Consider the following 14304-nt stretch of genomic DNA (forward strand, 5'->3'; position numbering starts at 1 on the left):
TAATTTACATATATTACAGACATTGTAACAATAGAAAGTGGGTTGAAAGTCTGTAAACTTATGCGGCTTTCACATAGGATGCGGTGTGCGCTGCGCTCGCCGCTGGGTTCCGCGCAGCCAAGCGATTTGTGCTCTGATGGCCAGACCACAGTAGGCGGGGTTTTCAATAAATTACTACAGTGTTTATATTTGCGTTAAATAGTCGATGAGGAATACAGAGACTGTTGCTCGTCTCCATTTCACGTAACTTTACCTACAACAATGCTGCTTGACTTAAAACACACCTGACATGCCAACTTGAACTGCTACGTGTTTCCATGACACGGCTTTCCTTCCGATGTGTCTGTAGGAGCATACACTTGTATTATAAAGCTCTGAGAATCCCAAGTGTAAGCTTTAGTCCATTTTGCTTGTTTGGATGCCCCATTTCTATTGGCCGCGCGGATATACACGAGTAACATCTTTCTACGGGATGTTTATTAAAGATGCTTAAACATCTTAATTTAATTTAAATGCCTACACTGTAAAAAAAATGCTGTAATTATGCAGCTGGTTGCCAGTAACTTACTGTAGAAAAAAAGTCTGAAGATGTTTCATGTTCATTTAACTTTGAGCAAACTGTTGCCAGTAAATAATATTAATGTAAAATCTACAGTAAGTTACTGGCAGCTAGTTGCCAGTAATACACAGTAATACTGTAATTTCTAAAGACATGTTTTACAGTAGTTGTGTTTTAAGCTAAGCCTTGTCTATGAAATCAAGCTTTTATGTGGCTTAACGCATTAATTAAAATATTAAATTCTGTATACACTTTATTATTAAAACATACTATGCAAGAGCAAGCAGATTAGCCAATGCATTAAAATTACAGTTTGCTTAAAGATGCAGTGTGTAAATTTTAGCGGCCCCTAGTGGTGAGGTTGCAAATTCCAACCAACAGCTCAGTTCACAGCTCACCCCTTGCTTTTGAAACGCATAGAGAAGCTACAGTAGCCGACACTGGACAAACATGTCATTGTTGGAGACATCTTAATAGAAAGGTTTATCCATTAAGGGCTTCTGTAGAAACATGGCGGCACAAAATGGTGTCTTCCATGTAAGGGGACCCTCGGTATGTAGATAAAAACATCTCATTATAAGGTAATAAAAACAAAACAGTTCATTATGAAAGGTCTTTATACACCACTGATAATATAGTTTTGTATATTACTTAGCATTTCTGTCAAGAGATCCTTCTAAAAATTACACACTGCACCTTTAAAGTATAACATTTTATTAATTAGGTGCATACTCAATTTTATCTTGCCATATCCATATACGGTTTCTGTGGGAGAAAAATGCTTAACATTTAATTTAACGCATTGCTTTTATATTTTAGGCACGTCTGCTTGCCCTTACATGATTTAATAAATTTTTTTTAATTCAGCTGTTAAAAAAGTTAGTTCTTATTTAAGTTATCGCAAACACTTGATTGCAGTTGTTGCTGCTAAGGGTGGCCCAATAATATTCATTAAAAGCTGTTATGCTTTACTAAACTACATGTTTATAATTGCTGTTAACTATATGATATGACCTGTAGAGATATACCTATAGGCCTGTATACCAGCTGATATATGTGGTCTTAATTTTAAATTGAGCTAAATCAAGTAAAATTATTTTAAATAAAGTCATTTTAGCATGCCCAAATAAACGTTAATCAAATAAAACATTGAGAAAACCTAAATAACTTTGGAAAACCACTAGCGACTGTGGCTGGTGAACAAAAAAGTTAATGTCAAGCCCTGTATATAATATAATTACTATTTCACTGTGCACCTGATCATCATGTTTTCTTTGTTTGTTTTTTTTCAATAACAACTGACTAGATGTACATTATCTTTTACTTATGTTTTCATATTTGCTCCAACACTCACTGACCCCTCAAAATAGTTATGTGTGCTGTAATGTTATGAATGAAAGTGCTAAATTAATCCCACATTAATTTGAATTTCACATCTTTCGTTTTGTCTTTGTATACAGCATTAAATCGCTGCTCAAGGGCCTCAGTGAAATTATTCTTCAGTCACCAGCAACTCCCGATAAAGACAAAACGTAGAAAACTTTAATGAATTTTAATGGTTACAGCAAAATCATATTCACTTAAAACAATACTTCAAATAGGATTTTAAGCCAAAAATATGGGTTGTGTTACTGTCATAGTCTGGAATTAATCATTTAATTATTGTTTCATCATCATCATCTGTTCCTCATTTGTTTAACTATTGCTCCACATGTTCTTTGTTATCATCCATGTGTATTTAAGCGTTCTCCCTTTGTCGGATCTCGTGTTGTATACATCTTTGTTACATGTGAGTTTTTCCCCCGGCTGCCAGTTAGTTGTTGTATTATTATATTAAAGTTTATCATTTATCCTAATCTCCATCATTCTTCCCCGGTCACATAACATGACAGTTACAATCTATATTTCACCTTTCCTCAGAAATTCAGATTTCTTTTGGTCTATGAGATTTGGAGCCAGAGAATAGTTGGACATCTTGTTTTGCTTCATGTTCTTGAAGACACACTGGTTAACTATTTTCTCAATCACTTCTCCGCTTAGAGACTTTCCAAGAAACCGATTTTCTCCACAGATGCCTTCAGATCCTGTTAAAGGTTTTATTATCTGAGGTTAGAAAACAGTAAGTATTCTTCAAATTACTGCACGAAAAGAGAGAAACCAAAAAGCGAGAGTACAAACAATGACCATGTCCATGTAGTTTCTGGAGTACTTACAGCTATCATCTCTTCATAAAAATGTGCAGCATGGGTTCCTTAGCATTCAGCCATCCTTTCAAATGTTCGACCCAGAAACCAAACATGACTGGAAAAAATAATGTCTTAATATCAAAGTGTCAAAATAGTATTTTGTTTTTTTTAAGTAAAGGGGAATAGGCCTAAATGATCATTGGAAAACCTTAAATGCATGCACAGTAGTGTTGCAAAAATGTCAACTGAATCTAATGTTTCAATAGCAAAGTAAAGTAAAAATTCAACTAAACTGTTGCTAGTGAAAAAATTCAGTTTTACTAGTGAAAATATAACTTAAGTCATTGTTTTTGTTTTATTAAAGATTTTCATATGTATCTGTTCACTTAATTAAACTTAATAACTGGCTTTCCTGCCTTTATTCCGTTAGGCGAGATGGTGACCTTTTGTTCATGATTTAATCAAAGCTTGAGTCAAGAGTAAATCTTAGGGCAAAGGTGTAAACCTTTCTTTATCTTTATGATAAAGAAGTGGTCTCAGTGAGGCTATCATGGAGGTCTGGGATGCATTTACAGCTGACATTTCACAAGAATTTTTTAAGATGTCAAATTAATCTTTGGTATCCCCAGAGTAGCCACAGATGTGTGACTACCTTTCCTACCTATTGTACTGCAAAGCCTTTGTAGCCATGTCCCTATATTTACATAATAAACAAATAATGCATAATGAAAATGATGTTGTTGTAATTTCAGATAATAGATTTTTTTCTATAGAAATCATTGCACGGGTAGTTTATAGGTTTTATGCAGCTTTCACATAGGACGCCGTATGCGCTGCGCTCGCCGCTGATTGTCTTGTTTTTGTATATTATTCAGATTCATATAGCCATAAATATGATACATTTACATATGTCATAGAAAATGAAACCATGCAAAACTCGTTTTTTAGTCATCTCCACTGTTATTTTTATAATCAAAAGCAGCTAACATTAAAAAAACAAATACTACAACTATATAATGTACATAAGACAAACTTACTGAAAAACTTTTGTCGGAGCGCAGCATAAACTGTTCCGGCATCTCTCTGTGACCGCAACGCATCTTTATACAGTCTGGTCTTTTTGCACCTCGATCGTGCAATCACCTTCTCCAAAAACACTCCGAACACAAAAAGATCATCTGCAGTCGACGATCCACAATGGAGATGTTTATAATCTAACCTCTGGAGAAAACGGATCGCTTACCAGCGACTTAAAGGGACACTTCACCCATTTGCATTAAGTTTTGTATAGCTAGAACCCCAGTCATGTTTTTGACTGGTCGTGCATCATTTCCTCAGTTGCCACTGAGACAGGAGAAATACAGATTTCAGTGTTGCACTTCCTTCTTTCAATGATGTAAAAATCATAATTTTGCATCATTGAAAGCAGGAAGTCCAATTTCTTTGTTGAGGGGGTGAGACTACAAACACCCCTTTTCTCGGTCAAACAGGCACCAAATTCGAATTTCCACTTCCAACACTTCCAATAAAGATTAATACGGGTGAAATGCTCCTTTAAGTGAGCTAATGTTATTAGCAACAGCGTGCTATGTAACTTGTTGCGTTTGGGCATGCATGCGTCATCTTGAACTGCACAGATTTGAAGTTGTAAAGTGAATCCTTGTAATTGTTTCATGATTGGTTACTACCCCTGCCTATCAAAACTTTGCTGGCTATGCATTGGCTGGTTTTGTTTTGGCATAATCCAGTCAAAAGCCTATGGTGCGCTGAATGACACCTCGCTAATCCAATGTGCGCTTCCAGGACATTTTAAGTTGTCAAACCTTATCTGATTGGACAAAACAGAAAAATTGGGCGGGATATTCATTGGAACAGTCTAAGGAAGCAGGAAGAGATGGATTTTGACAAGAGTTGGGATTTCCTATTAAAATATTTAGGAGCAACAAGATTAATTAATAGATCCTGAAGATTAAAAACAATTAAAAGAATGATGATGATGTGTATTTATAGTTTTTCCCTGCTTTTTTTCTTTCCTTTTCTTTAACAGTTAATGTTAGTATAGATCTTTAGTCCACACTCCAGATCAGTGGGTGGTGGTAAATGCACCCGAAAGTTGTTTGCCAACCACCAATAAAAACAAAAGAAGAAGATAAAAATCGATATTTAGAAAATAAACATGATCGATCATACATAACAGACGCGAATGTAAACAAAGGAGGATATTGCATGATTTTTCACTATTTTTCGTTGTTTTGGATTAAAACGTGGGATGCCATTTGAAGAGTGGACCCTTGCGTTGCAAAGTAAGCTGAAGTTTTTTGGATTCGTCAGAAATGATCAGAACCATATGGAAAGAAATGTGAGTACCGATATCCCTATTTATATGCGGTCGTCTGCATTTCATTTAACCCTTTTCACTCCAGTGTATTGATTGCAAAAACAAGCTCAGAACATGAATCTTGAGTGTTTAAGCTTTCAAATAATGCAAAGTTTATGATTGTTGATTGAATGTTTGATGTTAAACAAAGTACAGAAACACATAGACACGCCTCCAGGGCCCGCCGCCCGGCCAGTACGAGTTTGTTAGTGAATGTTTTCTTCGCCATCACACTGCGTTCAATCCAACACAACTGTCAACAACTTCTTCTTCTTTAGTTTTTAATTGGCAGTTGACTCTACTAGGTGTATTACCGCAACAGCTGGACTGGAGGGTGGAACAGGAATCGCAGTTTTACTATAAATTAGATTATTTTTAGAAGCCCTGTAACCCTTAAAAAGGAAAACAAAAAAACAAATTTTTACAGTTTTTTTTCTGTAAAATGTTTCTCAATTCAAAAACAACTTCATTTGCCTCTACCTGAGCTTTAAAGGCATAGTGCACAATGTTTGAAAGTAGGGCTGTCACTTTTGTGAAAAAATCATTTTCGATTTTTAATATATAAGTGTTCATTGAATCGATTGTAAAATCGATTTTCCATGTCTAAAAAAGACGTTTCCATTTAACGCCAAATAACAGACAAATGTAAAGAGAGCGCCTGAAACGCACAAGTCAGCAATATTTCTTATTCATTGTCATTAAGTTTCGTGCAGAATAAAAAACAGCAACAGTAGTGCAACATTCTCTAAAAAAATATGCAGAGTGGACTGCTGCCATAAATGAAAAACATTACTGCAGGTTCAACCGGCTGCTTTTATGATTTAGGCAATACAAAAATGATTTTAAATAATGATTCGATCCATTTCAAACAACTGTTCAAAAACTAAACTTTAAATAGACTTACTTGAAGTTGAGAACATGCTGTGTATTTTTTTTATTAAACGTAACCGACACTTAGGCGGCACTAGGCAGGCATAATGAAATGCGCAAAAAGACTAGGGCCATTACAAATTATTGGTGAGGAAAACAAGTCGATCAACATTTTAGGGGTCAAGAGCAGAGCGCTTTTCATTCACTATATATCCATCTGTTGAGAAGACGCACTCCGACCGCACTGATGTCCCAGGGAAACTCGGGTACTTCGTTGCCAGCTGCGTATTTCGTACTGCCAATCTTCCATCTCAAAAGCGGGTCGCTGTCAGCTCGCAAGGGTGGCTCCTTGTCATAACTCATCATCTCCTGTAAGGTCACAATTTCGACGCTGTCTCATGTTGCACAGGTTTATTGACGTTGTCCTCCATTTTCTTTGCAAAACACTAGATGCAGCGATTGAAAGCGTGAAAATAGGTGCGTAAAATTGCTGGGTATTTTCTGTTTAGCTTTCGCACACCTACTGCACTTTCGGAATTCTTTATTTTCTTTTTCTGCTTGTTTGTGAGTTTTGTTACATCTATATTTTTAACTGTTTAATTCTTTTTAAATTAATAGTGTACATATTTGGTTAAAATCGATTGCCTATTTTCGTTTTCGAAACGTTTTTTGGTTGGTCCGATCGATTGTGCAATCGATTTTCGAACGAAAAGTGACAGCCCTATTTGAAAGCCAGTGTTGATATTTGAAATCACCTAAACAATCACGCCCCTACCCCAATAGAATCTGGACCTTTTTTTGATAGACCCGCCCCACACATACGCAACCCAGGCAACAATGTTGGTTAGAATACACGCCCCTTACTGGTGATTGGCTACAAGTGTGTTTTGGTAGTCGGCCTGACTTTTCCAAAGTGTTTTTCAGAAATTCCACTTTTTTCCACCGAAATTGCCACTTCCTCATGTCTGGATCTTTTAGTGCTTACACTTAGTCTATGTTATTCCTCACATTATGCTCCTTTCTCCCAGATATACTGTCATTTCTCATAAGTTCTTGCTTTATACTTTTAACCTCTGCCTTGCTGAGTTTAATCTCCACCTCCACACAATCATTATCTGCAGCAGCATATTTACTCATTCCCCTCCACCCCCTTATGCGCTGAAACCCACAAGAAAGAACACTTAAAACCTGCCTTTTGCATTCCACTAGCCAGTTGTAAAATTTCAGATACTATAACTGCTTGTCTGTTACACTCCCAGCTATCTACCTATAATAGGGTAAACCATAGCCATAAGTTCTCCTGTGTAAACTGCCAAGCCATCTGTTAGCCTTTTTGCTATAGCCAAACCCAGTTCTGGTACCACATGTGCCACCCCCACCCTACTATCAGTTCTTTTGGATGCATCTGTGAACATAGTCATACTCTGACTATACTTTTCTGCAATATAACTGTTCACTCTCCATTTGTCTATCTCCTCTTCCTGGTTTTCCTCAAGCAGTCCTAAATCCACTTTAAGTTCTTCATCTGTCCAAGTGGGGACTACAGGTAGCACCACTGTAGGACTTATTTTCAGTGAACTTAATCTCATCTTCACTACCTTGTGGTTTTTTTGTCCATCCAAAGCACACTTGTGAACTTCAGGTGGATGCATGTGATATTGTGTGCGAGGGTGGATCTGTGGCATGTGCAGGAACTGTGATCAAAGAACTTATATTGACAAGAAGTGAAAACCAATAGAACGTACCACTGCAACACCAGCGCCCAGCAATATATAGGCTCCATACATATACACACATATCAGAATTGCTAGAAATGGATTATGTAATCTAAATAATCTCTGTCCAAAAGTGGCAATTAACAGACATAGCAATGCATCATGTTCTATAAGATTATCATGTTAAAATGGAATTACTCAATAAAGCAAGAAAAAAACTACCTCAAATGTGTATCTATTTAAAACATCAAAATCATCACACGCAAAAAGTCGCTAGAGCAATAGACGGTTTCATCGGACGCACGTGATACACGTCTGGATCCGAACCTTACTTCCGGTTTCGTTTTTTTAATGGTCTGACTAGTTGCTAAACTGATCTCTTGAACAAATGCCTCGTCGAAAATAACAATAAAGTTGTATCCGCGTGGACTCGCATTAAGGGTCCCTAAAGTCAACAGGTGTGTTCGACTTCATGCGGCGCTGCGCAGACCGATCGGTGGCTGACTTGAAGCAGTGCATTCCGGTTAGTATTTTTGTCCGACTTCAGCTGGCGCTGCAGGCACGTGACTGCGTCATATGGTTTTTAAGTACCGCGAGAGCGGTTCGAGATCAGCCACCTGAGTAAGCCAGCGCAGTTCGCGAAGAGGAGCTGCACGGGCTGTAATGACGACACAGCTGTTTCACGATTGGTCGGATTCACCACATGACAACAATCACGTGTGTTTCGTGCTTATTTTCACGCCCTCAATTCCACAAATGCTCACAAATCTGTATTTTTATAACAGTTAAAGCTATTTTCATGTAGTCGCGATGTTATATTGTTTCATCTTCATCAAAATAAAATGGATAAAAAACATAGACCCAACTACATTGGTATTTAAATAATTAATGCTTATTTTGAACTTTATTCTTGTAAAAACAGATGCTGTAAGCCTCTTCAGTTCCACTCGTGCTCATACACGGACATTCCAAACAGTATAATTCACTTTTTATGTAGTTTACATCTTACAAATCATGTTTAATGCAATTAAGCAAGCAAACGGCACGTGATCAGCCATGCCTGACGTAAATGCAGCAAACTACGGGAACCACAGCGCGTCCGACTTCACGTCTCCGTTTTCAGCTCCTCCCCGCCTGCACGCGGCTAATCTCGCCGATCGGTTACATCCAGCCACAGCCGATGTCGAACACACCTAACAACTACCTGAAAGTACCAAAACCACCTTTTGGAAACTTTTATTGGAAGTGTAAATACTTTTTTATTTAGAGCAGAGTCCCATTAGTTTGAATGGAGAGGGCGGGGTTATGACTTGTACTGCAGCCAGCCACCAGGGGGCGATCACAGAGCCAGAGGTAGTGATGGTCGCTTTCGAAGCACTGCTTCATGAGGCTTCGAAACATTTACGAATCTTTTGTTTCGAATCAGTGGTTCGGAGCTTGTTTCAAACTGGCCCAAGTCACGTGATTTTAGCAAACGAGGCTTCATTACGTCATAACTGTTTCGAAACGTTTCGAAAATCCGATGGTTCACCAGTAGGGGGAGTTGATCACATGACCAGTGTCTAATAAGTTTAGGTGAACTCGGGTCAGTTTTATTATGAAAGTTCATAAAACATTTATACTTCTGACTGATAACACTGCCATGTTGTCTACTTTTTGTTTATAGACATATTTAATGACAAAAATGTGCATAATTAAAAGGGTAGTTAGTTTTATTCATTTGTTTGCCCTAAATAAAACTAAAAACACATAATACACTTTTAACTATGTCTTAATTAAGTTAATTACTTTTTTTTAACATATTTTAATAAAAATCTTGCTATTATTTTGTAAAAAAAAGTGTAAAATGTTTCGACACATCTGCTTTTACACTATTTTGACCAGCAGGGGTCGCCAGCGTGTGTGGGTTTCGAACTGCTTCGAAAAACTGAATCAATTTTCGAAGCAATTGGTTCAATTGATTCGAAGCTTCGAAAAGCTTCGTTTCTCCCATCACTAGCCAGAGGCTTCACTTTTCAAGGCTTATGAGCAGTGTTAGGAAAGTTCACTTTCTACATGAACTAGTTCAGTTCACAGTTCACAAATTTTAAAATGAACTAGTTCAGTTCATAGCTCATATTTCCAAATTTTGAACTAGTTCACAGTTCCAAAAATGAACTAATTTATTTATAGTTCTTTTTCCCCATATTATTTAAAAAAAATATATTGCCATATAGCCCATATAGAACCACAGACAGGAATGATTTTATCAGTTTTAACACTGAAGCTAAATGCATCAGATTTCATATTCATATCCAACTTTAAATCTTTATCCAACCAGGGTTTACGAGCATTGACTGTCTTTTAATTTTTGTATTTGCTTGCACATACCTTGAAAGGCTAGCCGGGTGCTTCAAGGGGGTTTTCCGGGCGAGAAGCGCTGCGAGGCGTTGAGTGTATGACAACTCAGGTATTGCACACCGCACGTGCACGTTAAATAGCGTGAGCTTGTCTATTTCAAGATCCAGAATATGTGTAAGCAGCCTTTGTTAATCGTTAACGATTTAGGACAAATATGATGTTATGTTATCTAATGTTAAACTATGCGAGTGGCGCAGCAGGGATTTGGATAGCAGCGTCCAGTCAGTGTTGTTTTGATGACGCATGCAGCCTGGTGGCAGTGTTGCCAGATTGGGTGTTTTTTTCCGCTACACATTAAGGCCTGTTTACAGTGTGTTTTAGACGGGTTTTCGCCTGGAAGACTCTATAGAAATCTGGCACCCTACTGAATGACGTTAAAGTGAGAGAACGTGCCGTTCACAAGCCCCAGAATGAACGAGTTCACCTTGCGTTCATCAGGCAGTAATACAGTACGTTCAGTTCACGTTCGCCCAAAATATGAAGTAGTTCAACACTGCTTATGAGGCACACCCGGACAGGACCTATAAGGTTGCTTAGTTGGCAAGGAACACAGTCACTGAGTTGGCAACACTGCTTCAGCCAATCCCCTTTTTTTAAGCAAGTAAGCCCCGCCCACTTATTAACATTGAATTTGCATACAAGTTGAAAATAAAAATGAACACGAAAATTAAAACGAAAATGAAAAAGAAAAACAGAACATAAAATTAAAACTGAACTTTACATTTTAATTTTGTCCCTATTATTGCTTGGGCATGAATAAAAAGCCTTTTAAAAAATGTATTTACAGATTCCTTTTCAAGCTTGCCTTTTAATTTTAATATTGTCAGTCTTGTCTCAAGGTTATATTGAAAATGAACTGTCAAATAATCAATTTAATTTAATTTTTCAATTTGGCCGGAATGATGCTTCATCACGTTAAAAATGAAAATGAAATAATTTAATATAATGTTTTAATTTTTATTTTAGCATTTCATTTTCAAATTTGGGACATATTTTGCGATTTTATTTTTTATTTTATAATTTAATTAATTATTTTATAATTTAATTAATTAATTTTAAAAAGTCCAAAACACCTTCCTTAGGTTTCCTCTATGGCCAGCTTAAGGGTGCGGCGCCCCAGCGCCCCCTAGTGACCAGCCACTACTGGGTGTAAGGGGAAATCCCCTATATGGGGAGGCGGCAGACCGTCTCCATGGAAACGGAGTTGTACACTGACGTCATGGCTATATAAACCGAAGACTCTCGGCGAGCGCTCATTCCTTTGGTTGATCTGAACGACACAGGACGGATTAATTAGCGGTTGCTCTTAACAAAGCGAAAAACTCAAAACTCTACAGATACATTGTTCGAGGACAGAAAGTTCATTCAGTTTATTCTGTTTATTCTGTTTAGACCGAGTTTTCACAGTGTGTCTACAATCCACTTGATCGTGTCTTCATCACCGTCTTCTACAGACTTTGGTGGAGGTGTTGAAAAGGTGGATTTCCCCCTCCCTATCACCACTGTCAGCATCTCGACTTCATCGTTGTTCGCCAGGTGCATCGATGTAGAAGAAGCTGGAAAAGTGGATTTACCCCCAACTACCTTTCCGGTGAACTACTACTGTCCGCTGTGGGCTTTTTAGGAGGACACGCCGATGTGGTAATTGTTCCGAACGCTGAAACGTCTGTTCAGTACCCTGGACCGTTATCCTTATCAGACGACATAAGCAGCGTTTGGTTACAAACAGAAGGAGAAGAGGAGAGTGTTGTAGCTGCTGAAAACAACATAGCAGGTGAGTCTGAAGTGGACGATGTAACTTTATGCATATTATATAGGCTACACCGTACAGGACATGTTTTATTAATAATAATGATAATGATAACGGTTGATAATAATCCAAAGATGTGGTACATGAATGTGTATTTAAAAGCTAATTGCAAAGCACATATTTTAAGGTGGAACGTTAGAGTTGCTGACAGGAGCAGCGCGCACGTCTTAAATTAGGTCTGCTGTGTTTCCTCTGGGATTTTTCCAGCTTTGGCGGCAGTACATAATCATTTTTAAAACGTAGAATATATACGTGTATTTTATAATTTTCATGCTGTCGTTGGCTTTTCCTTATACTTATACTTATATCCTATGGATTATCTATATTTGATTTAAAATGGATTTTCTAAAAATACGTTTGCAGCTCAGTTCGCATCTTTATTGTGTAACGTTACAAGTTGTGTGTAGCGGAAACACTTGTCTCGTCTGTGTGTAGATTTTTTTTCTTCCAAACGCTGTTGTTGACTTCTGAGATCGTCCAGTCTTCATTCATGCAGTTTTAAAAGTAAAAGTAAATGAATTTAAGCATGAATGACATAACGGGGTGGTTTCCCAGACAGGGATTAGACTAGTTCTAGACTAAAATAAATGTAAGAGCTGCCCAAACTGAAAACAACTTGCACTGACATATCTTAAAATACATCAGTGCCCTTTGTTTTGCCTCAAAATGCATACCAGTGATGATTTTAGTAAGGCATGTTTGTTAAAACTAGTAATATTTTCTATTTAAAGGCCTAGTCCTGGTTTAAGCTAATACTTGTCCGGGAAACCCCCCCAACATTGTTTAAACTAGAAATGTATATTGTTTATAATAAATACATATATTATATACACATGTAAATGTTTCTATACATTCATGAATGTGTGTATACAAGATAATTACACACAGCACACACACATATATTATGCCAAAAATCACTTTTATTGTGTATGCGATTAATCGCGATAAATCGTTTCCCAGCCATTAATAATGTGTTTAATGAGAAAGAAATCGAAAAAGAAGTCTCGCACAAAAATGAGAAATGCGTCACATCACTTAACTTCTGCGTTAGAAATAAGGTGGATAATTTTTTGTACAAGACATTGTTGATTCCAAAAGTACGATGTGCTTCCTTATACAACTTTTTATTTTACTCGGAAAATATCACATTCGTGTGAAAAAATGGATAAAAGCTAAGCCAAAAAAGAAATTAAACATTAGACAAAATCAAGAACAAAAAGCAAGAAAGACCTATGAAGCATTTTGTTACTTTAAATTGTTGTAACTTGCCAATGGCATGAACATTTTTATTTTACATTTTTATGTACGTTTATTTGTTTTCCACTTGTTGCGAGTTGTATATTTATGTATAAACATTTGTATAATTCTTGCATTTGTGTAATAAAAAAAAAAAAAGGTAGCACTTGTTTTTAAGACACAGATTAATCTTTGCCAAGGTTGTAAGTGCAGCCAACAGCAGCACGTGTTGTTCATCTGTTTTGTAATGATTTTTACAATTTTACAAATGATTTTTGAACAATTTACTGCTGTCATAATAAGCCATTTATCGTTACAGCACTAATTTACCCATAATTTATTTTTACAGCAATGGATTTTGTTCTTCCAAATGGTGTGTTGTCTTCTGAGATTGTTCAGCATCCTGGACCCTCCTCAGAAGCCATAAACAGTGTTTGTTTTGAAGAAGAAGGAGGAGACGAGAACGCTGAAAACATCTCATCAGGTGAGATTGAAGTGGACTGTGTAACTTTAACGCACACGCACAGTAATTGTGTGGATTTTTAGGCACCTGCAAATGTGATGATAACCATTTAATGAAGGTCAATAAGGTTTTAAAGTAAAATTGGGTGATATTAAACCATTAAAGGGATAGTTCATAGAATAATTTTCTCATCCTCATGTTGTTCTAAACCTGTATAAATGTATTTTTTTCTGACCAACACAAAAGAAGATATTTTGAGAAATGATGGTAAGCGCACAGCTCATTACAGTAACCATTAACTTCCATTGTAGGAAAAACAATGATGAGCCCCATTCACTTCCATAATAGGAGAAAAGAATACTATAGAAGTGAATGGGGCTCATGAACGGTTTGGTTACACACATTTCTCAAAATATCTTTCTTCATGTTCATCAAAACAAAGACATTTAGACATGTTTGTAACAACAGCGAGAAAATGATGTCAGAATTTTCATTTTTGGGTGAACTATCTCTTTAAATGATTCGCCCTTTGCAGGAGTTTAGATAAAGATATCTGCAATATAACGTGCTTTCATGCTAAACTCGTCTAGAGAGGATGAGAGAGAGCTTTTGAATGAACAATGAATCATTGTTTGTTTGTTTGTTTGTTTTTAGGGAAAAAAACAGCAAAATCCATTAAAAGAAGAAT

General features: G+C 36.9%; 2 long non-coding RNA genes across 2 annotated transcripts; one reads left to right on the top strand and one right to left on the bottom strand.

Annotated features, from left to right (window-relative positions):
• Positions 1 to 2083: 2083 nt before the first annotated feature.
• LOC129421546 (uncharacterized) lies at positions 2084 to 10917 on the bottom strand. The gene is made up of 3 exons (XR_012369199.1): positions 10078 to 10917; positions 2773 to 2860; positions 2084 to 2643 (listed from the first exon to the last, which is right to left on the bottom strand). It is a non-coding gene; the product is annotated as an uncharacterized lncRNA (long non-coding RNA).
• A 458-nt stretch (positions 10918 to 11375) lies between these two features.
• Positions 11376 to 13641, top strand: LOC141363627 (uncharacterized). Its single transcript, XR_012369106.1, has 2 exons — positions 11376 to 11881; positions 13503 to 13641. It is a non-coding gene; the product is annotated as an uncharacterized lncRNA (long non-coding RNA).
• The last annotated feature ends 663 nt before the right edge of the window (positions 13642 to 14304 follow it).

This window comes from Misgurnus anguillicaudatus, chromosome 4 (genome assembly GCF_027580225.2).
Source record: "Misgurnus anguillicaudatus chromosome 4, ASM2758022v2, whole genome shotgun sequence".
Classification (NCBI taxonomy): domain Eukaryota; kingdom Metazoa; phylum Chordata; class Actinopteri; order Cypriniformes; family Cobitidae; genus Misgurnus; species Misgurnus anguillicaudatus.